Source organism: Notamacropus eugenii, chromosome 1 (genome assembly GCF_028372415.1).
Source record: "Notamacropus eugenii isolate mMacEug1 chromosome 1, mMacEug1.pri_v2, whole genome shotgun sequence".
NCBI classification, from domain to species: Eukaryota; Metazoa; Chordata; class Mammalia; order Diprotodontia; family Macropodidae; genus Notamacropus; species Notamacropus eugenii.
Window position 1 is genome coordinate 388,921,819 of NC_092872.1, and position 27,627 is coordinate 388,949,445.

General features: G+C 39.6%; 2 long non-coding RNA genes and 1 pseudogene across 2 annotated transcripts; 1 reads left to right on the forward strand and 2 right to left on the reverse strand.

Annotated features, from left to right (window-relative positions):
• The first annotated feature begins 4,551 nt into the window (after nt 1-4,551).
• Nucleotides 4,552-18,362, forward strand: LOC140526037 (uncharacterized). Its single transcript, XR_011974212.1, has 3 exons — nt 4,552-5,810; nt 5,931-5,974; nt 18,274-18,362. It is a non-coding gene; the product is annotated as an uncharacterized lncRNA (long non-coding RNA).
• LOC140529590 (small ribosomal subunit protein eS1-like) lies at nt 11,864-12,498 on the reverse strand (annotated as a pseudogene).
• LOC140526044 (uncharacterized) lies at nt 18,291-25,861 on the reverse strand. The gene is made up of 3 exons (XR_011974220.1): nt 25,704-25,861; nt 22,609-22,660; nt 18,291-18,378 (listed from the first exon to the last, which is right to left on the reverse strand). It is a non-coding gene; the product is annotated as an uncharacterized lncRNA (long non-coding RNA).
• Between the last annotated feature and the right edge of the window lie 1,766 nt (nt 25,862-27,627).

Consider the following 27,627-nt stretch of genomic DNA (forward strand, 5'->3'; position numbering starts at 1 on the left):
CTTTACCCCTTGAGTACTGTCTGGAGCTCAGCCTGGCTTGGCAGGGACCACTTGTTAGAAATAAGGCCATTGGTGGGCAGTATAAATGAGCTGACTGTCACTGTCGTCATATCATAGGACAGGTGTTTGTATTGCAAAAGCCAGTGGTGCTTGTCAACCAAGTTGGCAGGAACTGAATCATCAATTCCTTCCTCAGTTTGGTTGCACAATGGGGTTGGAAGACTTTGAAAGAGAAGTCAGGCTTTGTATGGGGGCATATATAGGTACCTCCTTGTACATCTGTTACAGGCAATCCCTGCTTTTAGAAGAAATATTTCTGTGGAGACTTCATTTTAAAGGAGACCTCTATACTGTGAGATGAACTTCCAACAAACTCATATTGTCTGGCCTTTAGGGCAACAGTGGTGGAAACAAAAGATTGAGTGTAGGGAAAACGATGAGATACATAAAGATGTTTATTGGGTAGCATTAAGTGAGGAGAGTGGCAAGACTCTTGTCTATCCAAAGAATCATAGAACCTTAGGGTGAAAAAGCAACCTCATAGGTCATTTACCCCTACCTGAAATATGAATCCTACCTGCACTAACTATGACAAGTGGTCCCTAAAAGCCTCCAGTGATGGAGACCTCATTATATTAGGAGATAGCCCATTCCATTGTTGGACAGACCTAACTCATAAGAAGTTCCTTCATAAAATCCACCTGAAATCTATTTCCTTGTAGCTTCCACCCATTGGTCCTACTTCTACTTTCTGAAACTAAAAAAGAGTAACAAGAACATCATCTTTGAGCTTGAAGATACCTCACACATTATCTAGTCCAGTTTCCACATTTTACAGATGAGGAAACAGACCCAGAAAGGCCAAGTGAGCTTCCCAATGCCATGAAGGCATTAAGTGGCACAGTTCGTGATTATAAAGGGTCAGTGTGACTTCATGAGCCATACCAGTATAACCTCATTGCCTTTTTCTATACAGATTTCTAAGCAAATACATCAGGGAATGTCATAAATGTGGCATACCTATATTTCAGTAAAATATTGGCTAAAATGTCTTACACAATTACTGTGGGAAAATGGAAAAATGTGGGACCAGATGATAACACAATTAGATATATTCAGAAAAGTTTGGGCTCAAAGAGCATTGTTAATGGTTCAAAGTCAACTTTGTAGGTACTCCAGTGGAGTGTACCAGACTGTGCTGTTTAATATTACATAAATGACTTAGATATAGGCATAGATAGTGTGCATATCAAATTTGCAGATGAGATAAAGCTGATAAAATAGCTAAAACTGGGATGAAAGAGTCAAAACCCAAAAAGATCTTGATAAGCTAGAGCATCAGATCAAATCTATTGTTATTATTGCTGAGTCCTTTCATTTGTGTCTGACTTTTTGTGACCCCATTTGGGTTTGTTTGGTTGGGGGTTTTTTTGGCAAAGATCCTGGAGTGATTTGCTATTTACTTCTCCAGCTCATTTTATAGATGAGGAAACTGAGGCAAACAGGGTGAAGTGACTTGTCCAGGATCATACAGCAAGTAAGTGTCTGAGGTCAGATTTTAACTCAGGAAGATAATGAGTCTTTCTGAATCCAAGTCTAGCCCTCTATCCACTACCCCATCTAGCTGCCTTATCAAAATAAAATATAATAAAATGAAATTCTGTGGGGATAAATGTAAAGTTTTACATTGGATTTTAAAAAGTCATTTTCTTAAATATGAGACAGATAAAGCAATTACAAGAATTACAAGCAAAGAGTAGAAGGTGAAAAGGGGGAAATTCAAGCTTGATGTCAGTAAAAATTCCCAAATGATTAAAACTGTTCAAAAGTAGAATGAGTTTCCTTTAAGAGTGATGGCTCCTTCTCTTTGGAGATCTTCAAGCAGAAGCTGGGCCATGAGTTGTTGGGTACCTTTCAATGGGGATTCCTTTCAGGGATGGGTTGAACTAGATGGCTACTGAGGTATTTCCCAATTCTAAATTATGTGACTCTGGAAAAATTCTTCTCATCACTCTGAAAAATGTTATGGAAGTACTACATTTTGTAGTCGAAAAGTTGACCTTTTTAAGGTGGAAAAAAATATTCCCCTGAATTGGGGTTGACATCTACTGAACATATCGAATATGCTGGCACTCTCCCTTTTTTTCTTTTTCAGAGAAACAGGGGTTGAAGTATGTGCTAGACCAGCATTTTCTCCAGGTCTCCTCTCTGCCTGCTAAACAAGTATTGTTGAAATACCTTTTAAGCTGCCCATCTATCTCCTGTCACACTCAGAGGCCCCTTTTATCCTCTCCATACATTATTGTCTGATGAATGAATTAATTTGGCTTCCAAGCCTGTAGCAAATTAGAAAGGGAAACAGAAAAGGTGGGTGGAGGTAAAAACAACAACAGCAAGTTCAAAGCAGTGTGCTGTGACACTGTTTGTGGACTTATAAGTAAGGGAGGAGACAGAAGAATTCCCAAAACCCAACAGTCTAGGGCCATTTTATAGAGAAACCAAATTACTCGTCATCCCTCAGTGGGCCCACTGGGTACCATCATATTATGGTACTGAGGTGTTCATAAGGATGGCTCTGAGTTACAGGGGGAAAAGGTCAAATTGCTTTCAGGATCCTTTGCTTATGTTGAGTTCTACGTTGGCAGCTTGACGGAGTGAACAAACAAGGCTTGTAGAGTAAACCCTCAGCTACCTGGAAAGCCTGGAGGTCCAGATTGCCTAACTGCCTGAGTCCTGCCCAGCCAAGGTACTCATAATAAAATTTTACTCTATAGCATCCGTGGTAGCCTTAGGTATGGAAGGATTGCAGAGGGACCTATTAAGTTAAATGTCAATGAGTAAATGATGGGAAGTGCCAGGATTTCAACATATAGGCTTGACATTTAAATTGCATTTACTCCTGCCTGCAAGTTTCAGGTAATTCAGGAGAATGTGACTAGGGGAGCTGAAAGAATATTTTCAAATAATACCCTATTTTAGCTGGTGCTTTGAGTAGTAACTAAGATGACATCAGCCCTAGATCTTGTTTCTTCTTCCTTTTCATCACAAGTGGCTTCTAAATCTGGCAGGAACTGAAATCCTATCATCTCCTTCCCCTTCCCCTCTCTCCCTCCAAGGAGGGACCCCCCCCCCTCATTTGAATGTGAAAACTCTCAGGGTCACTGATGGCAAAGCAAGACAGCCAGGGCACCTGTTTGTGGGATGCTCCTTCTGGGAACAAAATAGAATCCAAATCCAGACCAGGAAGCCATTGGGAAGCTTGTGCCTGGCTCCTAGCAGCAATGACTGTGTGTTTCAAGGAGAAGAAATATTTTAGCCACAATAGTGGCTGCCAGGGTTGGCATTCTATTTACAGACGACTGATCCCATTGTATATAATGGCCAAATCCTTTCTGGCCTCGTGCCTGGTGATGTGGGGAAAATACGGCAGCATCTGCTACCTAAGATACATTTTCATCTGCTAGTGTTGCACAAAATTCCTGGGGGAAATGAGTCAACAGTCTGTCAATACTATGGATTTACTGTCTTGATGTGGGTTCTGGTGTGAGGGTTTTTCCTAATGTCTCAGGAAGTTCTTTAAATTTTTTTTTCATTTGAGACCCAGAAGCCTTCTCACCTAATCCAATGCTCCCAGACCTTGAATCTGATGAATATGTAGACAATGAATTTTAAAGCTGAAAGGAAATTTAGAAATTATTAATACCATGATTTTATTTATTAATTTCTATTGATATCTTTTGTTTTTACATTACCTTCCTTTTTGAACGTGTCTATACCTCCTCCACTTTTCTTCCCAGCAAGCAACAAACAAAAAACCAGAAAAAGCAATTCACCAACACTAACCAACATAGCAACCCAGTTTGATAGTCATATATGGTGTTCCATGTCCATTGTCTCCCAATCTCTGCAAAGAAGGGGTGGAGGCACATTTTCCCATGTTTTCTGTGTCAAGTGCCTTACCTTTCAACTCAGTGCTCTCTCCATGGTTCATGAAATAGCACAAAACCCTAGCTTCAGAACTGGAAGAGATTTTCACATTTCTCTAGTCCAGCACTCTCATTGTACAGAACAAAAACCCAACATAGTGAAGTGATACATTTAATGTCACACAAGTATTAAGTGACAGAACTGGGCTTTGAACCAAGGTTTTCCACTGCTTTCCCCATTGCATCACACCTTCTAACAAAGACAAATCAGGAGGAGCCTAAAGGAAAATGGGCAGAGTACTGAAAAGGAATCTAGAATAGTTTCTGATTCCCTTGTGTGATAGAAGGGCCTTAAGAACTGAAACTACTAGTTTGACATCTGATGAAACTGCAAAGCCACTTGACTAGAAGTCAACTAACCAATCAGACAGATTTAGGGAGCATCCACCATTGGAAAGTCCTATGTGGGCCCTGTAGGGAACAGTTTTGGGGTTCCATCATTTGCTGTTCTCCTTGGAAACTGTTGGCATGAGATCTGAATGTAACTGTATTCATAAATCTTCTTAGTTGCAGTGGAAGCTGGGGTACAAGGAAGAAGGTAGGGAATAGCCAGGCAAGCCAGCTATTGGTAGCAATGGAAATGAGATGAAGTCTGTCTTCCAAATCTTTCCATCATTTCTCCCCATTTCATCCCTTTCAGCTTTCCCACAGTAGTGGCCCACCTAGGCCTGGCCTTCAAGAACCACATATCACTACCTGGATGTTTTATTTTTCCTTCCTAGCTATAGCTGACCTACCCCCTCCACCCTTCCCCTTTGTACCCTCATTCACAGCTCCATTTTCTCCAATCAAACCTTACCTATAGTATTTTTTCAAGGTGAATAACCACTAAGTGACTGGTCAGCTCATGTGAATGACATCTTAACTCCATTTAGTTTTTTCTGGTAGTCATTTAACATTATCCCTCCCAAAGAATATATTTGCATTATAAAAAGGAGCCTTCAATGCATTCCAGGTATCTTGGCAGGCAAATATTAGATATTTTTGAGGTCAAGGGGTTCGAGGAGGGGGTGAGATCACAGGATAATAGATTTAGAGTTGAAAGCCACCTCAGAGGACAGCAAGTCCAAAGCTCTCATTTTTCAGATGAAGAAACTGAGGCCCAGAGAGGGTAAGTCCAAGATCACACAGGTAGTAAGTAGCAAAGCCAGAAATGGAACTCTGATCCTCATCGCTTAATTTATATCACTTCAGTAGGGTTGCTATCCTAGTCCTTTTTAGAAGCAGAAAGCGTTGATGTTGTTCAGTTCAGGCAGGGACAGTGCAAGCTCTGGATCAAAGAGTTTTCATACCTTGACAATTATGGGAAACTATCAACAAGACCAATCCCTTGGATGTGGAAAAAACCCAAACAAACAAACAAACCAAGAAACTACCTTTGTTGAGCTTTAGCAGAGAGGAGTAAAATTTTTCAAGTTGAGTCCTTTGTGTGACCTGGGGCAAGGTAAAAGACTTGCCCATCCTTTTCTGAATCCTTTGTGACACCCATAGAACCACACCCTCCCCCTTTATGTCACCCAGCTCTATGTGAATAAGAGATTAGTGAGCCATTGCTGCTTTGCAGATGTAATGCATCATTCTGAGGATGAGACTGGCTCTCCAATTTACATCCTGCACATGAAATGAATATACACTACTTATTGTTAAGTTTTACCAACCTGGCTTTCTATCACTTCTTGAGTGAGAATGAAAATGACTGATGTCAAATGACTTTCAGGAGACCCTAGCCAGTCTGGAATGAGTATTTTTTAGACTCCCATAACTGGACCAGGCTACCCTGGGAAACAGAAATGGGAGAAAGAAAGCATGGTATTCACCTTCCAGGTTGTATACTATAGCTGAGAAAATAAAACTACAGGGGAGGGGGAGGAGAATAAAGAGGTAAATAAAGCTAGCTTGGGAGCATTTGGAGACTGAAGGTTTCTGTTGCTTGTCCTTTATCAGGATATGATCGAGGCCTGAGGACAGCATCCAGGAGCAATGAGAGGGTCAGTATTTATATTTCATCTCTAGGCAATCTTCTATCACACCTATCTCTGTCTCCCCACCTCATACCCCTCCACATACACACACAAACTTTAGGATCCAATTAAATTTCTCCAAAAAAAAATGTAAAGTTCTCAGTTTGATACTTAAAACTCTTCCTAATCTGCCTCCTTTCTGCATTTTTAGTCTTAGACTTGAGGCTCATCCACATACTATACATTCCATCCACATTGGCCTACCTTCCTCCCATCTTCCTGCCTTTGCACTGGTCGCCTCCATTCTTTATCAGTTAGTTAATCAGTCATTGAACATTTATTAAGTGCTTACTACGTGCCACTAGTACACTGTGCTATGTGCTGCTGATATGAAGAAAACCAAAATACAGCCCCTGCCCTCAAGGGGCTCACAATCTAGTAGAGAAGTCAACAAGCAAAAAATATGTACAAACAAATCCTGTTTCTTAGTTTCCCTGGCTTCCTTCAGGTCCCACCTTCCACAGGAGGTATTTCTCAGTCCTATCTTCTAAGCTGCCACTGACTTTCCCCTGTTATATTACCTTTCACCTATGCTGTATATATCTTGTAGGTACAGAGTTATTTACATACATTTTTTCCCTCATTAGGATACATGTCCCTTCAGTGCAGGGACCTTTATTTTCTTGCTTTCTTTTATATGCTCAATTCTTAGCATAGAACCTGACATATAGTAAGTGCTAATGAAAACTTATTGACTGACTGTACTGCAAACTTGTGTTTCGGGCTACTTACCAAACATAGGAGGAAGGGACATTTTTAGTCTCATTAAGGTGATTCCTTTCTATCACTGAAGAAAAGTGGGTGGCAGATCTCATATACTCTGCAGTGCTCCCATACCAATGGAGGACTTCCTTCTTGGTCTTTCAGTACCTTAAGGGTTCTACTGTGCTACTTGAGTATCTTTCCTGACACCTGATGTCTACTATGTATCTATATGACTTTGGACAAATCTATGTAGTAGTGGGAGTTTCATCAATGGAAGCTGCCTACACCAATGAAATCATAGATCTGGACCAAAATACACACACATACACACACACACACACACACACACATATCCTACTCATGTAAACATATCCTTTCAGGTGGCTTTTGGGTTTAGAAGCCTGTTTCTTATTTATAATATCAAAACATCAGAAACCTAAAAAAAGAGTAAAAAATGAAGAGATAAGGTTAGTGGGAAGATCAAATGAAATAAAGTACCTGTTAACCATAGATTTGCTGTGATAGATAGATGTCCATCTCTTTAAACACCAATATTCTCAATATCTGAATCATGGAACACCAAGATCTCAGAGGAATCAAAACTGCAGGTGAATCAAAATTGTTGGTGGATACAAACAAAGTACAGGAGGTTATTTCACAGTGAAACACGTGACCAGAAAAAAAATGAATGTAGAAAGAAGGAAAGATTAGAACCCTTAAGATAGTGAAAGAAGAAAGCCCTCCATTGTGATGAGAACACTACAGACCAAAGAGGTAAATAAGATCTGCTGCTCATAGGCAGCAGAAAGTAGAGGAGTCCAGTGAGCCACTCATGATATTAGTTTCCCTTAGATCCTTTGACAACGGATTTGACAGTTCCTGAAAATTCAGATCAGTGAAAATTCTGAGTCTGTTTCTATTGAAATGAGAGGCTCCAATCCATTGCCAGAGGCACTTGTCTGCCTAGCTGGGAGGTTTATTGGAACTAGGAGATTCCTTTCTCTTGGGCATTTAAAACATCTGAATTTTTCTTTCCTATCAGTTAAACAAACAGAGGTAAATGGAAAGTAAATGTCAAACCAGGGGGAAAACAACAGAAATAAATGTAGGTAGTTGACCTAATTTCAGAGGATTTTTTTTCTCCCTTTTTATTTATTTTCTTGAGTTTTCTGGTGGCTGTTCTCACTTTTCCTCTTAAAGGTTTTTGCTTATAAGATGAACTTTCAGCTGCTTTGTCTCTCCCCAGCACTGAACCCTAATGAGATGGAGCTGGGCATGGAGAGCAGAGAGAAAAATCTCTGAACTAAAAGCTTGTGTTAACAAACAGCACTCTGACAGTGACATCTGAGCTTTCTCGGGTCACCAGCCCAGGTTCCACTTTTGATAGCACAAAAGCCAATTCAGTTCAACTCAGAGAAAATGTCCAGGCACTGGAGGCACAAAGATTAAAACAAAATAGCCCTTGGCCTCAAAGACCAAATGGATTTATAGATTCATAGTCTAATGGGTGGAAGGAATCTTAGAAATTTGATAGACCAACCCCCTCATTTTACACGTGAAGAAACAGAACCCCAACAAGGTTAAGTGCCTTACCCAAAGCCACACAGATAAGTAATAGAGTCAGGAGTAAAAGCTAAGTCCTCTGATTCCAGATCTCAGCTTCTTTTTCTATATCATTCAGTTTGTGGTTCTTAATCTTTCCCAATTTCTTACTACCTTCTTGGATGCCTGTCTTGTCCAGTTCACTCGATTACTGAGTCAAGAAGTTTTAGGATAAAAAGTCTCTCTCTCTTTCTCCTTGTGTCTCTCCCTGCCTCTCTTTCCTCTGACATAAATATTTAATGCAGATTACATAATATAGTATAATTACTACATGTAAACAAAATGCATAGGATATATTATATACTATAACTAATCTATAATAAGTATATATTATAGTATCTCTGCCACATAATATTTATATACTGTAACAAACATAGTATGTATACAATATATAAATATATGCATTATATAGAATGTGTACTATATATACAAGCTATATTATATATCTATATCTGTAGCTAGCTAGCTATACATTTAAGATTATATTGCAAGTGATTCAGCTGATTGGTGGGAGATAGTGTAGCATAGCAGAAAGAACATTAGATTGGGAATCCAGAGATCTGGGTTCCATGACTTAGTTGATTTACCTTTGTAAAAATGATCAGTCTTCAGTATTCAAATAGACCTGTGATCTCATCAATTCTGGCATTTCTCAGATGACACAAATCACCACCCACTCCACTTGCCCATCTTGTATAACTTTTATCCAAATTCTCTCAAAAACTTGACCCCAGGGGATCTGCCCAATGTGCTGGAGGCTCTGCTCACTTCCCTGACATAGCAAAGGTACCATTCTGGTTTCTCATAAAGTCATTAGCCTCCATCTGTTCCATTCTAATTTTGAAAGAACTATTTTCTTCAGTGAGCTTTTGAACCTCCTTTTCCATTTGGCTAATTCTGCTTTTGAAAGCATTCTTCTCCTCATTGGCTTTTTGAACCTCTTTTGCCAGTTGAGTTAGCCTATTTTTCAAGGTGTTATTTTCTTCAGCATTTTTTTGGGTCTCCTTTAGCAGGGTCTTTATTTGTTTTTCATGCTTTGCTTGCATGTCACTCATTTCTCTTCCCAGTTTTTCCTCCACTTCTCTAACTTGATTTTCAAAATCCTTTTTGAGCTCTTCCATGGCCTGAATCCATTGAGTGGGCTGGGATACACAAGCCTTGACTTCTGTGCCTTTCCCTGATGGTAAGCTTTGTTCTTCCTCATCAGAAAGGAAGGGAGGAAATGCCTGTTCACCAAGAAAGTAACCTTCTATAGTCTTATTTTTTTTCCCTTTTCTAGGCATTTTCCCAGCCAGTGACTTGACTTCTGAGTGTCATCTCCACCCCCACCTCACCTCCAGATCCGCCCAGCCAGCACTTGGGGTCTGAGATTCAAATGCTGCTTCCCAGCCTCAGGGCTTTGGGCGGGGGCAGGGCTGCTATTCAGTGTGAGATTAAGTTCAGCTGCTCAGGGCAGGGCAGGGCTTCCTCTCAGGCTCAGTTCCCTCACAGGGTTTATGCAGAGACCTTCAACAATGGATCTGGGCTTCTGCTTGCTTGGGAAGCCCTGGTCTGCTGCTGCCTCTGCTGCTGCCTCCCAAGGGGGCCTGAGTTATGGGGGCACCCCACACCCCTCTCGACCCGCCAAAGAGACCCTCTCACTGACCCCTGTCACCTGTGGGTGGGGGGACCCTCACGGCCACTGGAGATGCCGTCCCTGAAGCCTGCTTGGATCCGCTCCTTTCTGCGCCGTGCCACCGAGGCAGGGTTGGGCTCTGCTCCAGGTCCGGGCGTGAGGGAACTTTTGCAAGAGGTTTTCAGGCTCTCTGGATCAGAAATCTCCTCCGCTCCGTTGTTCTGTGGCTTCTGCTGCTCCAGAATTCGCCAGTGATTCTTTTTTTACAGATATTTTATGGGCAGTGGGTTCAGAGGTAGAGTATATGTGTCTTTCTGCTCCGCCCCCCAAAGGTACCATTCTGGCAGTTCACCTGGTAGGCCTCACTCTTGCCACATGAGTAGCCCATCTTTTTTTTCTCTGTCATGTAATTCCCTGATGAAGTCCTTTCTTCCTGTTTTGTTTTGTTTTTTTCTTCAGAGTTCCTGTGTAGCATTCATGTTTTTAGTTTAGAGAAAGAGGCAGGAATTGTGCTGAGGGTTAGGGAGACAAGACAGGTCAGAAGAGAACTAACCACAATATGTGTCTTTAGCTAATGTTATAGTAGAGTGATTGTCCTTTTTGTAGCTCAGATTCCTCATCTATAAATTGAGGGATTTGGACTAAATAACCAAGAAGACCTTCTACAGATCTCACAATTCTATAAGTATAGAAACCTAGTTCTGGCTCTGGTGCTAACCAGCTATGAAAACATGGGTACAGTGGAGACTGTACACTAAGCCTGGAGTCAGGAAGACCTGAGTTCAAATCCAGCCTCAGACACTTCCTAGCTGCGTGAACCTGGGTAAGTGACTTAAACATCTGTTTGCCTCAGTTTCCTAAAATGTAAAAATAGGGATAATAATAGCAACTTCTTTCCAGGAGTGTTGTGAAGAACAAATGATATATTTGCATAGCACTAAACACAGTGCCTGATACATAGTAAATACTCCATAAACGTTAGGTATTATAATTAGTGTTAGTTACTATTATTGTTATTTTATTATTATCACTCACATCCTATAATTGTAGAAATCTAATCCTAACTCTGGCACTAACTAGCTATGAAAATATGGGGCAACAGATAGAGTAATGGGCCTGGAGTCAGGAAGACCTGTGTTCAAATCTTGCCTCACACTCTCATCTGCTACGCGACCCTTTGTATGTAAGTGCTTAATCACTACCTGCCTTGGTTTCCTAATCTGTAAAATGGGGATGGTAATAGCAGCTACTTCCAGGATTAATATGAAGAACAAATGATATTTGCATAGCACTTACCCCAGTGCCTGGTACAGGGTAGGTGCTTAACATGTGTTTATTTCTTTCTTCCTTCCCTGGTGCTCAATTTAACTCTTTTGTATAAGGAGATTGGATTAGTTAACTACTAAAAACTCAACATTCTAAAAAGCCATTGGATCTATCAGCCCAAACTTGGCATTTTTTAGCAATGTGGCAACATGGGCAGATGTGTGTAGGCAGAGGTGTTGTGGTAAGAGCATACGTATACGAGAATGTGCCTGTAAATTTTAGGCACTTGAAATGCCTTTGGTGAGAGGAGGTGGGAAGTTTCACTTACAAATAAAAATCACATTTGGCTAAACAAGAGGAAAAACCTGAAATATCTTATAGTCTATTAGGCCTGATTCTATGGTTAGGTTTTGCTAATATTGATACAGATTAAGGGAAAAAAGTAAAAGAATAAAGTTGCTAAAAATGGGGGCTTAGAAATGATTAGTTTAAAAAACAAGGTGATTATGCATTTTTTCACTGATATAATTTTTTTTTCAATCTTCAAAAGTTATTTTAAACAGATCCTTGAACTCGTATCCATCAACTCTTTCTGCTTTGGTGCTGGTTTCATTTGCTGAAAGTTTTCCAGAGCTACCACCTTTATCATGGAGTTCCATTAGCTTTCCTAGTTTGGGAAACTCACTTAGCTCACTTCATGAGCATTTGACATCTTGAAAAAATAAATCACAGAGAGGGCAAATGAACTGGCAAGCATTTTTCCATCTTGTTTGAAAGGCATTTATTGACAATTTCTTTCAAGTCCTTTGTCAGAACCACCTGGGTCATGATTTCCACCATTTTCTTGTGGATTTGACAGACCTGTTGGTCCTGGACCTAAAAGAGCTTACAGATCTGGTTGTTGCACTATTTGGTAAAAACAACCCAAAAGAGGTAGAACAAGTTGCCATCAGTAGTTTTGATAACAACATGAGCTTCAATCATGTCTGCCATTGTTTGACTACGGAGTATATCTTGTCCCAGGTAAAGCTGATTGCATGGAAATTAGTTATATAAATTTTACTTGAATATATTTAGTAATCAATTTGAACTGACAGAAAAGCAGATTAACAAAACTCATTTTAAAAATGCAACCCTTGAGACCATCACACACAAATTTTGTTGCTTGAGTCCATGTGATCAATGTCTTACCGATATTACATGTATTGGACAAAACTTGTGCCTTGACATCATATCAATCTTTCTTCATTTTATTCTTGGTTCCTTCTTTACTCTCTCTAGTGAGGCATCTATTCTTGCCCATTGCCAAGATCTCCCTCAGTTAACCAAAAGCAACTACATATTCTTTTTTATATATAAAACATTTATTTTTTAACATTCATTTTTAAAATGTTGAGTTCCCTCCCTCCTGTCTCTCCCTCACCTGTTGAGAAGGCAAGCAGTATGATATCCATAATACGTGAGAAGTCATACAAAACATTTCCATATTAGCCATGTTCCACTAAAAGGAAGAAAAATAAAGGGAGTGGGAAAATATGCTTCAGTCTGTGCTCAGAATTCATCAGTTCTCTCTGGAAGTGGAGATCATTTTTCATCATGAGTCCTTTGAAATTGTCATGGATCATTATATTGATCAGAGTAGCTAAGTCTTTCATAGTAATTATTGTTACAATATTGTTGTTACCTTGTAAAATGTTCTGTTCTGCTCACTTCATTTTGTATCAGTTCACATAAATCTTCCCAGGCTTTTCTGAACCCATCTCCCTCATCATTTCTTATAGAACAGTGGTATTCCATCACAATCATTTACCACAACTTGTTCAGCCATTCCCCAATTGATGAGTATTTCTTCAATTTCCAATTCTTTGCCACCACAAAAGAATATATTATAAATATTTTTGTACTTATGTTTCTCCCTTTTTTCTTTGATCTTTTTGGGATATAGACCTAATAGTGGCATTACTGGGTCATAGGGGTATGAGCAATTTTATTCCTCTGGAGATGGTGATATATATATATGCATATATATTATATATGTGTGTGTGAGTGTATATATATATACATATATACTCATACATATGCATACACATATATAGGGGGATATATACATATATGTGGATGGTATGTATATACACTATGTATACACACATATGTATACATATAATGTGCATATGTATGTATATGTGTAAGAATATGTATGTATGTATGTATGTATGTATATTTCTAACTATAACTTATGGCCTAGAAACCCAGAACAAGTACAATCCTTCTTACACATGACAGCCTTCAAATACTTGAACCAAGCAATTGTGTTTCCCTTGAGTCTTCTAAAAAACATTTGTTTTAAGATCCATTTTCCCTACTTTGCCTAGATTGGAATGGCAGAGACTATTCACGTCTATTTCCACTGTTGATCAGAAAGGGAATTTTGACCTGCTTCTTTTCTTCACCATCCTACTTATCCATCCTCCAGCTCCTTTTAAAAATGTGACCTGTTCTCAGAACTGAGGATAATATTTAAAATGTGGTCTGACCAGGGCAGAATACTGTGGGACTCCCACCCATCCTCATATGTGACATGATGCTCTTTCTAAAGCTTTTGACACTGTTGAACGTTCCCCTTCCAACCCCTTTTTATGAATACTCTCCTCTCATCTTTCATGAACTTTTCCTCTCTTTATTCTTCATCTTCTTACCCATCAGACTGTTTCTTCTTAGTCTCTTCTACTATATCATCACCCATTTCCCACCTAGGGAAGGGTGTCACCAAGGCTCCTTCCTTGACCCTCTTCTCTCTCTCAATGATCTCCTCATTTCCCATGGATTCAATGATAATCTCTATTCAGATAGTTTCTGAAACTACACAACTAGCCCTAATCTCTCTCCCAAATTTCAGCGCCATATCATCACCTGCCTCCATTTAGAGGACACAATGGCATCTATCTCAAGCTTAAAATATCCCAAAACAAACCCATCATCTCCACACCTTCCCTGCCTTTCCTCTAACCTTTTATTTGTTTGTCACTTAGTAGGCAATTAATAAATGTTTATTACCTGACTGACTGATAGAAAGGATATCACCATCCACCCAGTTGAGTCTCATAGGTTCAAAACCTCAGACATCTTTGACTTTTTCCTCTTCTTCATCCTCTCCCCATACATAATCAGTTCCCAGTCCTACTGATTATGCCACTACACTCTCTCTCACGTATGTCTTCTCTCTCCTCAACGTGGCCACTGCCCTAGTTCACATTCTAATCACTTCCTGCCTGAGCTATAACAATGGCCTCCTAATTGGTATCCTAGTTTCCAATCAGTCTCCTCTCCAGTCCATCCTCCCTACTGCTGCCAAATTAATATTCCTAAAACACTAGTTACTCTCCTACTGGAGACCTTCAATGTTTCCTATTTCCTTTGGACAAAATATAAATTCCTCAGTATAATGCATCTGGAAAGTACTTTTTCCTTAATTCTGATTCTTAGGATTTCTACCTTCCTTTAAGGCTCAGTTCAGGAGATACTTCTTACTTGAAGACTTTCTCTAATATTTTCAATTGTCAATGCCTCCTTCCAGAAATTATTTTATGTTTATTTGTGTATAAGTTGTGCCTTTAATATAATTGTGCCCACTTTAGTATAAGTTACTGAAGGGAAGGAATTATTTTATTTTTTCCTTTGTACCTCTAGCACCTAGTATAATGCCTATAATGTAGTAGACCCTTAATTGAATTTATAGAATTGATATTAATTGAATTGTTCTTTAATTGAATTGATAGTGTGTCTCCTAAGGATGCTTCTGCTTGTAGTGACTGAAAAGTTTTTCCCCACAATGTGTCAGCATAGGACCTAAGACTCAGGACCTATAAGTTTGTCTGCCATGTTTGTTTTTTGTGTGAAGGGCAGGAGATCCTCAAAAAATAGGAGAGGAATTTGTGTAGGGCTAGGTTAACACCAGCACTTAGAATTTCAGAGCTAAAAGAATCCATAAAGATCATTTAGGAGACCCCTCTATTTTCCAGATGAGGCTCAGAAAGTGAAATGAGTTTTCCAAAGTCCTCTAGAAAACTGTTGTCAGAGTCAGAACCAGACCACAGGTCTCTTGACTCCCAAGTGTTCTTTTCTTCCCCTCAGGGATTAAGCAACCACCTTCTTCTATTTGAGTAGAGAGAAAGAGTGACTATTAGACAAGTCAGTTATCAGTCATGCTCTATATGCCTTTTTTTCTGTTGAAAACATGTGTCTATTTAAACTTAGGTATCTTAGTGCTGACTGCTTAATGGACTTGAATTTCACAAGTAGTATATGTGAGAGTTACTTAACTTTACCTTTCTTAGCAGGAACTAACCCTTGATCAATACTTTTGCAGAGTCACAAACGTCAGTAAGACATAGCAACTTCTTATGCCAATAAATGTCAATAAAGCAAGTAAAAATATTTGACATATCTACTTGTGTGAATTAGGAGCTGTGGGGGATACAGCCAGGGTCTCTGACCTCCAGGGGCTTACAATGGGGAAACATAATTCAATGGAAAGGGCACTGGATCTGAAGTTAGAGAACCTGCATGTAAGTTCAAATCCAGCTGCAGACACTTACTAGCTATATGGCCTTGGGCAAGTCACTTAACTGCCTCAATTTCCCCATCTGTAAAATGGGGATAATAATAGCACCTGCTGCCAGGCATGTGGTTGTGAGAATAAATGAGACAATATTTGTAAAGTGTTTTGTAAATCTTAAGGTGCTATATAAAATGCTAGCTATTATTATTAAAATAATGGGGTTGACCTAGGTAAACTCTAAGTCCTATGATCTAGTTAGTTAAAACTAACCCACCTAAAATAAGAATAAACAATGTTATATGGGAAAAATTACACAATTAAGTGATAAATTAGGTGATGTGGGTTATGAATGGGGCTATAAATAAGGACAGCAGACCTGCTTTAAGAAGCTTTTCCCAACTCCCTCATTTGCGAGTATCATCCCCCTCCCCACCCCACCAACTGTTGCACTTTTATTTTGTATGAATCCTGTATTTCCTTATTTGAGGTGTAGTGGATAGAGTACATATCTGTAGTCAGGAAGATCTGAGTCCAAATCTATCCTCAGATGCTTACTAGTTGTGTGACTCTGGGCAAGTCACTTAACTCCATTTACCTCAGTTTCCTCATCTGCAAAAGGAGCTGGAGAAGAAAATGGCAAACCACTCTAGTATCTTTGTCAAGAAAACCCCAAATGGGATCACAAAGAGTTGGACAGGACTAAAAATAACTAAACAACAACAATGTTAAGTATCCTCCTAGTAGAATGTAAGTAAGCTGTTTAGGGGCGGGGATTGTCTCACTTTTGTATTTATATACCCAGCACCTAGCATAGGGTTTTGCATACAGTAAACACTTAATAAATGTTTGTTGATTGATTGCTGTCTGAAAAACACTGTGTTTGGAGAGAATTCTAGTACTAGCATTTCCTAGCTATGTGACTTTTGGCATGATACAACCTCTCTGAGATTTCATTTTCTCTTTAAATTAAAGGGCCTAGATGATCTCAAAGGTGTCTTCTTGTACTAAATCCCATTATCATATGATTCCTTTTGATTCTTGAATTCTGTGATTACATATTACACATTGCCTAAATACTAGTATACTATTGTGCTATAGGGGAGATCCAAGAGGGCTGAAGCGGAGAAGTAAGACTTGATGGGTTGTATTGGACTTAGCAAGAACCTTTTAAGTCAGCCATTTGTTCTCATTCTGTGTGTGCATGTGTGTGTGTGTATGTGTGTGCATATGTATGTATACACATATACATATATAAAGTCATTTACCTGACAACTGCAAGAAGTATATTCCCTGCATATATTTCTAGTAAAAATAAGACATCTGTAATAGTATTAAATCAGATTATATATATATACACACATATGTAGATATCTATCTCTCCACATATATTTATAATACATATATATTATATATGTGTGTATATATGTTTGTGGGGAGACAGAGATTGAAATTGAGATTGATAGATTTGTAGTGTGGTGCTTTTCTTTGCTAAATGGACAGTAGCTTTTCTGTTGGAGCAGTGTCATGGATGGGCTATCCTATATAGGCTTCTTACTCTGAAAGGATTGTGATGATAGAAAGATAGATAGATAGATAGATAGATAGATAGATAGATAGATAGATAGATAGACAGACAGACAGACAGACAGACAGACAGATAGACAAAGATAGATGTTGTTTAAAACCATCCAGGTATTAAGTCTGTCCCCTCTTTTCATCTCCTCAAGCAACTGTAATGTCCAAAGGCCTCAAGGAATAGACATGGTAACAGATCTCTAGCAATTAAAACACAGAAAGTCCAAAGTAGAGAAGAGGAAGGTTCAGAAGTGTGTATGAAATTTGAATAACTGACTATTAAAACTTCACTGTGTACCTAAAAACAGGGAATGGGGACAGCATCTTGTTCACTTTCCTGACCTCAGGAAAGCCCAAATAGAACCAGTGGAAGGCATTGCTAGTACCTTCTCTCTGCAGTAGTCTACCATGCACACTGTATATATCTTGTATGTACATAAATGACTGTGTGCTGCCTCTCTCATTAGAATGTGAGTGCCTAGAGAGCAGAGATCATATTTTTGCCTATCTTTGTATTTCCCAGCACTTGGCATAGAACCTGGCCTATAGTAAGCATTTAATAAATGGTTGTTGATTCTTGGACTGATACTAGGCAATGAGGCTTCTTCATTCTGGCTCTTCTCAGGATGAAGGACTCTAGTCCACAGAAAACTGGGGTTTGCCACAGAATCAGAGTTCCCCTAATTCATAATTTCAGAAGAGACAGGTTTGGTTTTTTTTTTTAATCTTGATCAAAGAAGTGAACTTGGCAAATCACTCAACCAGCCTTGTACTGTGCATGGATTCCTAAGAAACTGGAGAGAGCAAATGTGCTTTGGAACCAACCAAGGTGTCATGAGTCTCCACTGAGACTGCAGGGGAGATAGGAAGAAACTCTCAAAGGGTAATGTGTCGCTCTGATGGCACAGGTTACTGCTTTCTTATATTGGTCTCATTTCCTGACAGCAAATTCATAAGCCAGCATGCTCCTGAACAAATGGTACAAGTTCTTCATGAAGAGTATCTTCCAAATAAAAGTTCTCTTGTTGGGAAGTGGCAACGATAATGGCACTGATTTGAAGAAAATAATTGATGATGTGAGTGAAGTGGATGTTATTCTCCCCCCCCCTCCCCCCCCCCCCCCCCCCCCCCCCCCCCCCCCCCGAGCCCCTGGGTTGAGACATGTCTGTTGAGTTTCTAGGCAAGGTTGCCGCCCCGCCCCCCCTCCCCCTGCCCTTGCCTAGCAGCCACTTTCTGTTGGGCCACCCTTGCCTAGCAGCAACTTGGGCCCCTGTCAAAACTGTTCTGTGAGATATGTTTGCTGTTAAAACCTCAAAGCTGTACTGGGAAGTGCTGGGATGCTTAAAAGGCACACACACACCTTAGTTCGGGGCTGCCTCCTCTGGGTTTTTCCATGAGACAGCTGCTGGCCCAGCTAATAAAGACGCTCTCAAAATTCCCAATTGACTCTTGCCTGTGCTTTTTCTCGGTCCATCCATTTCAGTGATATACTTGGCTGTTTCCCTCAAAGTTTTTGGAGTCTAGGAACCCCAAGGCCTCTGTTTGTGTCTATGAGCCTTGATTTAGGATGAAGCTAATAGATTCATAGAGCTGGAAAGGAATTTAGCCCGCTTCTAGTCTTGAGGATTCTTAACCTTTTGTGGGTCATGCATAATTTGTGTAGTCTGCTAAAGCATAGAAGACCCCCTTCTCAGATTAATGTTCTTAAATTCATAAAAGAAAATACATAGGATTACAAAGAAGACCAATTTACAGTGTCCCAAAAACCCTAACGCAGTTTTGTTTTTGGTGGCAATCAGGGGTAAGTGACTTGCCCAGGGTCACACAGCTAGTAAATGTCTGAAGTTTGATTTGAACTCAGGTCCTCCTGACTCCAGGGCCAGTGCTCTATTGCCTGTACCACCTAACTTCCCCTCCTAATGCAGTTTTAAGTTACTGAAACTTAAAATCCCACAATTTTGGAACACCCTTTACAGTTGGCCTCATTTGTAAAGCTATATATTTTATTTAACCTAATAAGTAAATGTATTCTATAATATTTCATAAAAATAAATGTTATTTTATATATTCTATTTAAGCATTTGTTGTTAGTCATGTCTGACTCTTTGTGACCCTACAGACTGTATTACTCTAAAACTGTCCATGAGGTTTTCTTGGCAAAGACACTAGAGTGGTTTGCCATTTTCTCCTCTAGTGCATTAAGGTAAGCAGAGGTTAAGTGACTTGCCCAGAGTCACACAGCCAAATTTGAACTCAAGTCTTCTTGACTCCAGGCGCTGCACTCTATCCACTGAGCCACCTAACTGCCTCTTTACTTCAGCTAAAAAATTTAAAACTACTCTAGGACTTTTGGGATACACTGTACAATTGGTCTCCTTTGTAATACTATGTATTTTATTTAACCTACTAAATAAATGTATTATATATTTTATAAAATAAATATACTTTTCAATGCATTTTATCTATGTATTTTATTTAAGGTGTCAAGTAAGTGTACTAAATAATATTTCATAAATGTATTCATTTTGTTATATTGAATGTATTTTATCTATGTATTTTATTTAAGCTACTAAAACTCAAAACTGCACTGAGATTTTGAGGAAAGCTTGTATTAAAATGCCATTATCAAAATACTTAACAAAACACGTTAGTGGACCCCAGGTTAAGAACTCATAATTCTAGTCTTATTTTATAGCTATAGGAAACTGGAGCTCAGTGAGGCTAAATTAAATATCCAATTCCAATCCACAAAGGAACTGCTGCTTTCCCCTAAATGAACAGCCTTCACATATGACTGATTTGGCAGTCAATTCAATTATTGAACTATTTATTTCCTCCTTTCTCTGGCTCTGAGAGGCAGTACAGAAGGGTGGGCACAGAGCAGCACAGAGTGTGACTGAAACATGGGACAATCACATTTATTTAGGTCACTTGGTAACTCTGAGTAGTCTACAATATGAGTTATGTTTTCGTCATTTTCTCTTGTCTACAGTACTTCCTGAGAAAGGTTTCCTTGGTCATAGAAATAATGATGTCATGTTGTGATGACCTATTCAAGTCAAATTACAGTCTTCTTTGTCTTGAAGGCCACTTTGGTGAGGCTGTTGAAGTGCTAGTGGGGGTCACCTCTACACACACTGGGAAATTGCCCCAATTAGTCAGGGCCCTATATCGAGAAGGTGCTTTTTATAAATTTCTCTTCTTCCAAAACTCTGTAATACATGGAGGAAAAAAGGGGATGGGGAGTGTAATTCCCTCCTGTTCTTTTTCCTTGGCTTTAATTTCCTTCCCCAGTGTTGCACTTAATGCCATATTTCTGCTGACATATAAGGCCCTTGGATTTCAACATAGCCCATTTAGTCGTGAGCTGGCAGGGTAAGAATAATCATGCTAATTTTAATGCCTTACATTTGTATAATACTTTAAAAAAGAAAACACTTTTCCAAGTGCCTCCAGTTCAGAAGATTATCTCATTTGATCTCACTAGAAGCCCTGTGAAATAAGGAGAGTCGATTTCCATATCCCTATTTTAAAAGTGAGAAAACTGAGGTATAGGCATAAGCATTATCCAAGGTCCTTACATATGTGGGAGGTGGTGCATTTACATACCTACTTATGGGATCATAGATATGGAAGACATTTGGAGGCCAACAAGCTCAACGCCCTCATTTTACAGATGAGGAAACTGAGGTTGAGAGAGGTTGAGGGACTTGCCCCAAATCACACAACTGATTGTTTTGCTTCTGTCTTGAAGAGGATCAAAATGATATCACTATGTTGGAGTCAAGTACAGTTTGTCCAACAGCGGTTGATCAGACCAATAAGATCTGGGAAGGCTCAGCCACAGGTCAGGCACAAATAGTTCACATGAACATTTGGAGTGGAGATGTCTCTGAATTTGTACACCTCACATTTCTTTTGAGCAACTGCAATTCTGCTTTAATCATAGAGCACAGCACCTTCTTTGATATGGGCATATAGCTGGTAAATGCTGCAGACAGGATTTGATCTTAGTTCTTTGTGACTCAAAGTCTAACTCTCTACCCACTGTACCACCTAACTACCTCCCTCTTCAATAAAGAGTTGAAAATCTGTGTAGTAGGATTGATATTGATATTGTTATTGATGGTGGGGGATGTAAAGGAGAAATTACAGAAGGCAGTGTGATTCAATGGAAAGAGCCCTGGATTTGGAGTCAGAAGAATTGCATTCAAATCCCGGTGCTGAGCTTGGATCAGTCAGATGACCTCCAAGGCTCGTAGAAACTCTGCTTCCATAATCTATATTTTTCCAGTATACTCTGTTACAGAGAAGAACCACAACTCCCCAATCCTATTGAGTTTAGTTCTTCTGAAATCTAAACCTCTCAGGAAATGTCATATGCTAGAGGCAAAGAGAGAGAAGAAAGAGTCCTGGATTTTGCCCAAATCTTTGGTTGATTAATTATCTTCTTTGAAACATGTTCTCCTATTCCCTCCCAATTTACCTAAGGGCAAGTTGCAGATAAGTAGGCATCAGGGGAAACAATGGCACAAAAATAGTCAATGATCTACTCGGAGTCACTGAAAGATAGCAAATTCAGAGGATCTATTTCTTCAGATAATGGCCATGGGACTCCTTCCCTGAACCAACCAGCTCCATCCTACCATACCAGAACCAACCAACTCTATCCTATCATACCTGATCTTCTGTCAGATTATACTTCAGTTGGATAAACCACTTCATTTTTATGATCCTCAAGTTTTCTCTTCAACACAGTGGAGAGAGTTCTTATTTTGGGGTCAGTGAGTTTTTTTTTATTATCACTATTATTTAGATAACTGCATTTTCATAAACTTGGTTTTCTTGGTAATGCTATGTATTTTATTTTATGCATCAAAAATCATCATCCATAGGTTTTATCAGACCAGCAAAGGGGTCTATGACACAAAAAATGATTAAGAACTCCTGGTAATATTCACAATTCCTTCCAACTCTGACATTCTATGTTCTTGATTCTATAAATGTATAGCACTTGTATTCTGTTTCTAATTACTTGTCTCTTGAATCTATAGCTTGGGACTTGTTCTGTAATTTTTCATGAATTTGTCTTGATTCTATAACTAGATGATAAACTCTTTCAGGTGCCATGTCTCACAATTGGCTTGTATTCTCATCCCTCAAAAATTCCAGGTGAAGTCCTACCCATCCTTTAAGGCTCAAGTCAAATGTCACCTCTCTAATTCAGTCTTTCCAATCCTCACTCCCACTCCCAGCCAAAAGTATTCCTCTTCAACTTACTTGCTGTGTGATCCTGGAAAACCCACTTCTTCCTGTATCTTGGTTTCCTCCTCTATAAAATGAGATGGTTAGATTTGATTCTTTCTTAGGTCCCTTCTAGCTGTAATTCTATAATCCTATAAATTACTCAATTATCATAGAACTGTTCATATTTCTCATATTCCTTCACATTTTACCTTCCATTATAGTTACTTGACCATAAATTCAATCCAAATCAATACACATTTATTAAGTACCTGTTACATGTAGTTCCATCCCTCTTTTTGTGCCCCTGATACCATCCTTTCCTGTCTTCTCTGGGAGATTGCCTCTTTAATCATTCTCTCTTCATTTAATCATCAATATCTCCTTATGTATTGGTTCCTTTCCCCCTTGTCTACAAATGTGCCCAGGCCTCCCTCATCCTTAGAAAAACTTCACTTGACCCTTAAACTACTATCCTATATGCCTTCCCCCTTTTATAACCAAGCTCCCAGAGACAGTAGTTTCAAGCAACTACTAGGTACAAAAGATGAAGCAAGGGGTTGAAAATGGAATGAGTGTTGACAAAGCTGTAAGGGTAGATGATTCTTTCTAGGAGTGTGGTGGGATAGTTTGTCTTAGCAAGAAGAAAGGCTAACTTCTCCTGAAATGGAAGAATAAACGAGAAGGGAGTGATGAAAAAGTAGAGTGCTTTTGAGATATGCAGTAAGGAAAAAGAGTAAGTTTATGACAGAGGGTTAGATTTTCAAAGTAAAGTAAGATGCAAACATATGTTGAAAGAGAAAAATGTGGAAGAGACAATGAGTGTGTAAGGAGAAGAGAGTAGGTTTGGAACAGTAGCTAAGGGATTGCAGTGGAATCCTGGAAGAATAAAAGTTTTGTTTTGTTTTGTTTTGTTTGCCATGTAGCAGCAAGGACTTATTTGAGATGAACTCTTTGAGGATAGGAAACAGGTCAAATTCACCTTTTAATCTTATTTAGCACCATGCTCAGTGGGAGGAACAGGGTTTGGCCCCCTGGATGCATTTAATACATGCTTACTGGTTGATTGATTGATTGATTGATTGATTTTAGCTAGGAGGATCAAGGAATGCTTCCTGGAGAAGTTAGTGTGACCGAACTCTTGAAGGAAGATACAAATTTTGAGAGGCATAGTTGAGGGAGGAGTGTACCACTGAATGGGAGACAACCAACATAAATGTACATATATGAAGGAGCCAAGTTCTGGTAACAGGCCAGTTTAACCAGAAAATAGCCTTCTTGAAAAGGGATAATGGAAAATAAAACTGGAAAGCTAGAGTGGAAGAGTACCCTGAGAGGGGTTTAAATGCCTGGCTGCAGTTCCACTCATTCCAATTCAACATTTATTAAATACTTACTGTGAACAAAGTGCTATTTAGGGTGTTGTAGGTACAAAGCCCAAAATGAAACAGATTCTGGTCTCAAGGAACTTATATTCTATTGAAAGGAAATTATATACACATTATTAAGTAAATGCAAAAAAGTTTTAAAAGAAAGAAAATTCTAATTGGTTGGGCAGATAGTGGGTACCTGAACTGGGTTTTGGAGTTGGAAGTAAGGAGGGCATGTGTGGCAGATATGGCAGTGAAAAGTGCTGTTGCAAAGGCATAGAGGCAGGAGAATGGATGTCATTTACAGAGAACAGCTAGCAAGTCAATTTGACAGGGACACAGAGAGTTTATGAAGTATAATATAAAATAAACTGGAGAGATGGAAGGGAGTCATACTGTAAAATTCTTTAATACCAGGCTGAGGAGTTTATATATCATACTGAGGCAATAGGGGAGCTTCAATAGTAGGATCTTTTTATAAGAAGAGAATTTGACAACTTGTATACAAGAAGCGTTGGAAAGGAAACAAACTGGAAGCAGGAAGACCGTTGAGATCTATTGCAATAATCCACCAAGAGGTAACCAGGATCTGAATTAGCATAGCGTCTGTGTGAGTGGAGAGGGGACAGATGCAAGAGATATGGAAGTAGGATCAACAAAACTTGGTAACTATTTAGGGGTGAGGGTTGGGGAGAACAAGGAGTTCAGAATAACTCCAAGTTTGCAGAAATAAGCAACTGTAAAGACTATGGTGCTATAAATGGAAATAAGGAAATTTGATGGTAGAATAGTTTATGGAGTCATGTAGAAAAAAAACATAATGAGTTCCCTTTTGCATCCATTGAGTTTGAGGTGCCAGTGGACAGATGTGAGAAATACAAAATGGGAATTTTGTTCAATCAGTATAACAAGACTTGATTTTTAGCTAAAGCCTGCCATGAATTATTAAACTTAACTAAGCTAGCTTTTATTAGTAAGTTGTTAGAGTTTAACTTCCTCACTCTCATAAGCCTAAGCCCCTTATTTTGGAAATGTCTAGTGGGCAGCTTGTAAATGTATAATTTGAGTTTAAGGAAGAGATTCGTGTTGAATAGAAATTACCTGCATAGAAGTGATCATTGAATCCATGAGACACAATTAGATCAACGACTGAGAAAGCATAAAGAGAGAAGAGAAGAAAGCCCAGGACATAGCTTTGGGAGATACTCCCATATAGTGGGCTAGAGAAGGATGGTGGGTCACCATATGAGACCAAGAAGAAGTAAGGATATGTAGGAAGTGATCCAAGAGAAAACAGCAGCACAACAACTAAAGGAATAGATAGAGATAGTGTATATGTGTGGGGGAAAGGGGAAGGATGGTGGTTGACAATGTCAAAAGTCACAGAGTTCAAGTTGAATGAGAAATGGTCATTGGATAGTGTGGGCAAGTGACAATGAGGTTGATACAGACCTTGGCTCTGTCTATGAGAGCAAATACAATAAACTAAATACCCGAATCTATAATCATTCAATAAATCATACTGAATGCCAATCCTTCCTATCTCCTCCCCTCAAGCAATGAAGTTATGTATAAAAATGGCAGCTCTGTGCTGTCTAGGAGAACATAGAATATAGGGAGAATGGCCAAAGCACTGTCTCCACAGTGCTAGTGCCCAATTGTTTCAAGGCGGTTTCAGTCTATCTAATCTACCAAGATGATGGCAGAGTACTGACTTTGCTGTATGAAGCCTGGGGTTCAAATTCTCACTCAGCTACTTACCACTTGTGTGGTCCAAGGCAAGGGACCTCACTTCATTGGGCCTTAGTTTCTTTATCTGTAAAATGAGTGGATAGGTCCATATGGTCCCTTCAAGCTTTAAATCTCCAATCCTACAACATGTGAGGATCTGTGTGAAAACAATAGCACGCAGTTGGAGAAAAAAGAGATTTAAAAGGGTCAAGATCATTATCTTTAAGCATTTTAAGAACTGTTTATAGAAAAGGAATTACTCTTAGTTTCTTTGGGCCCATAGATAGAGCCAGGAGTATGGGCAAAATTGCAAAGGGGCAAATTTAGGCTTGATATCAGGGAAGACATCCTAACTAGAGCTGCCCCAAAGCAGGATGGGTTGCCCAAGGAGATAGTAGCTTCCTCCTCACAATGTTCAAGCAAAAGTGAGACCCCTTATTGAGCATGTGATGGGAAAGATTCTTTCTCAAGTACAGTTTGGACTAGACAGAAGGCCACTGAGGTCTCTTCCAACTTCAACAAGCTGTGATTCTTTAGCTGGCACAATTTTCCTTACCTGGGGCTATTTCTCACTAAGGAGGAAGTGTGCAGTACACTGACATCCTTGTACTACTAGGCTTAGTAACAAGAACGAAGTGCTCAAAGACTCCAAGCATCTGACCTTTTCATTTGTACTGGTCTGACCTGTGCTTCTCATTCCCATTTGTAGTCAGTCTGATTGTGCCAGCACTGCCATGAGCAATGAAAGACAGGCCTGCTGGGTACATTTACTCCTTCTTCATCAGAGGATGATTGGTATGCCTATGGTCTATTAGTTGAAGTCATAGCAGTTAACTGGGAATTCCAGACCCTGAGCCAACTTTGGGGGATTAGAGGGAGAAAGGAGTGAAAAATAAAGGAGTGATAGAGTCCTTGGGATAGCCCAAGAATGGTGAATTGTTCATTCTGCCTCTGATCAGGTGTGTCCCCATACATGGTTTTCCAGAACAGGGAGTCAACAATCTACGACAGTTGGCTGCAATCACATTGGTAGAAGATGGAAGGAGGAGGTGGGTTAGGGCAGAAGGGCATGATAGCAAAGGGATCTGCAAAAGGTTGTGGTCCCCAAGATGACTGAGGGAGGAGAAAGGCACACTCATGGTGGTTCCAGTCCTAGGGTGCTTGGTGCCACCCCCAACATGGATACTCTAGAGTATAACTTTTATCCATATTTGGTTACAGACCTGCATGACATTAAGAAAATTTCTTTTGTCCTAGGACAGGATATATGAATATTTTAAAATACCTAGTTCATTCAAGTTTATAGCAGAAGGGGACCCAGGCTGGGAGATCTCAGCCCCTTTTGAGGGAAAAGGGAGAATAAAAGTCAGAGAGCTTGTGAGAACCTCCCTCCTACCCTGATGGTTATGTGGGACAGGACAAGACTGCAAAGTTTATCTGACTTTTCTGCTAAGAAGGGAGAATGGGTTTGAGTTAGAATGTACTGCTTTTAACTTTTAAATTAACATTCCATCTGACTTGTCTTCCAAGCCATATGTTTTGCAGAGAGCCAGACTTGGAGGGGGTTCTGGCAGATGGAGGGAACAAGGCTGAAAATGACAGTGTCTCACAGCTGGGAAGATGAGGTGGCTGGCAGGAGAGGGATGATGGAGAAGAAAGGCTAGAGGCAAAGGAGAGTGGTGCTAAGTGAGGTCTGAGGGGGACAGAAAAAGAATCTAAATATCAGGAAAGGAAGCACAAAAAAATGTGATGGAACTAAGGGAAGGATCATCAGGCCCATCGATTAGACAAACCAAGACTGGTTTAATACATCTTCAAATATTTGAACACATGAATAGGTACACTGACCTCTCTAATGAAGAGAGATGAGGAAATGAACTCAAATTATAGCAGGAGGGATGTAGGCTAGGATAAAATGTCCCTATCAGTGAGGTTCGAATTCTACTCCTCAATT